Consider the following 2,461-nt stretch of genomic DNA (forward strand, 5'->3'; position numbering starts at 1 on the left):
CGAGAGATTGTTTTAATAAAGACAAACTCTGTATGGCACCTTACTTTGTTCCTTCTCTGCATCTCGTTCCACCTCTTTACTCAAAAACCAGCAACACATAACCAGATCTTAGCTTAAAAAACAGATATCACAACACAAAGGACTCTGTTTTCATAATTATTCATTGCATAAAGCTCCTATGCACAGTTTAAGCTAAAATCTTTGAGACCCACAAGAGCCAACCAACCAAATGAGACTGTTGGATACAGAAAGTTCCGAACTTTACGAGAGTATTGGAGACTTCTCGTCGCTCCAATTCGTTGATGCCCCTGACGAGAGTCTTCATCTGACTCACATCAAACCAAAAGTTTGAATCTTTATATGTGACCCATGATGAAGACAGAAACGAATTCGGTACCCGAGTTCTAAATCTGACTTTTTGAATGAAAACACTAACGATTGATTCTACTACAACACACGATCGAAGCAAAACATCGTGTGAGACGATTAACAAATCTGTTGATTTCTTGAGAACAGAGATTGAAGCGGTGAAACAGTCTCTGAATCTTGAGCTCATCCACTCTCTGAAACTCCACCGCAGCTACCCTGTGATCAACCACGGCGAATCCCGAGCTCCCATAGCTCTAGTCTTGAAGCTCATCCGCTCTGAAACTCCCCACCATAGGTTCCCTGAGCTCACCTACGACGAATCCAGAGCTCATCCATGGCGAATCCAGAGCTCATCCACCATAGCTTCCCGAGCTCATCCATGACGAATCCCGAGATCATCCATGGCAAATCCAGAGCTCACCGACGGCTCATCCCGAGTCATCATCCACTATCAATTTCATTACAAGCTCTGGTTTCATCATCACACCATCGATCCTTTTTGATATTTTTTTGGGAACTCTCAGCGTAAGGGTTTGAGCAATTGAGAAAGTTACAGTGGAGTTAGGAAAATAGATGAAATTAGGTTTCGTAAGGAATTAGACGAAGAAGAATGGAAAGACAAGTTTGGTGTAGTCAAGAGTGTTAGTGTCTTTTGACACATAAAATGTGTGTGACAAGGATAATGTGTCTCTCAAGTGTAACTGAAAACTCATAAAGTGTCTCTAGGAGTAAATTTTCTTCTATGAATTAACAATCAAACTCTACTTCTGACATGACACGCCTGCTTTCATATTCGTTGTTTTGCAGTTTGCAGCATAATATTCTTATCATGAGCAACTGATATCAGATAACTTTTTTTTTTTTGATCAAAGCACTGATATCAGATAACTATGCGTCAAAGCCACATGAAATCACCGAGACGGCAGTGTTGACAAGAGATTAACAGATCCAGAGAAAATATTTCAGCTTCAGCCTGTCTTCTTATGTTGCAGGGACTCCAACCGGAAGATGGACAATGCCAGCATCCTAGATTACCCAAGGAAATTATATGCTAATTATTTATGGAACATTAACATCATAGATTAAAGCTTAAAGCTTCAGCTAATTAACCTAAATACTTTCACTAGTTCAGTAGAAGTTAAAGAGAGAGTTTTCCTTACGAGGGTCTGTCAGCTACGTAGAATATTGGAAGCCTCAATAAACTCTGGGGTAACGATAGATTTTTTCAGGTCCTGACCCTGTAGCAGTTAAAACAACTGCGTACATTCTGTTAACACTGGTTTACAAGAATATAATGACGGAATCTCTGACAGTGAGTTATAGACTGAACGCAAGGTAGTTTACCAATGGAAACAGGATGGCCATAAGCGCTCCGCTCACAAGAGGCGAGAAAAAGAAAATGGCTAACACGCAGGGGCTTCCTGAAAACCAAATAAAAAAGCCAGCTTTCAGGTTTTTTCCATTTACTTAACGTCGCCAAAGGAATTAACCACGGAGAAAAGATTTTACCAAAACCAGCAAAGAAGGCCCAGTTGGATTCAAAGAACTCAAGCCTTTTCTCGAGAGGATTCTCCAAGAAGTTCCACTTATATCTACGATAAGAAAACATTTATTTTAATGAGTTTGAAGACACTAGGTAACTCTGTTTATTGGCATCGTTGTATAAGGTGAGAGAACAGAACATACTCGTAACAATAGTAGGCATACATCCATGAAAGAAGTAAGAAATTCAGTATCTTCCCAATGTATGGTATAACGCCAACAACATAAACCTAGTTTGCACAGCACATTGGTTAACATATCCGAAGGAAGGAATTATCGTATACATTGAATACATTCAAAGAAGGTTCACAAAGGTAAACAATTTACCTCCATAAAAGAAAAAATGTCAGAAGTAGTATCGAATACACCTGCACTCCAATACCAATCATCACCCTGAAAATAATCATGGAACAAAAGAAAATTGGCTTAACACCTAAAATAGGTTTCAGCTTTTTTGATTTGAAAGAAGTGAATCGGTGGAGAAGTACCCTCCAAGACCAGAAGGTCTTTCAGCATTCGTCATGACACTGACGCAGGAACTTCACATTGC

At 39.6% G+C, this 2,461-nt stretch overlaps 1 pseudogene; it reads right to left on the reverse strand.

Moving 5' to 3' along the window:
* Positions 1-1,211: 1,211 nt before the first annotated feature.
* LOC130500109 (protein EI24 homolog) lies at positions 1,212-2,434 on the reverse strand (annotated as a pseudogene).
* Between the last annotated feature and the right edge of the window lie 27 nt (positions 2,435-2,461).

This window comes from Raphanus sativus, chromosome 9 (genome assembly GCF_000801105.2).
Source record: "Raphanus sativus cultivar WK10039 chromosome 9, ASM80110v3, whole genome shotgun sequence".
Taxonomy (NCBI): Eukaryota; Viridiplantae; Streptophyta; class Magnoliopsida; order Brassicales; family Brassicaceae; genus Raphanus; species Raphanus sativus.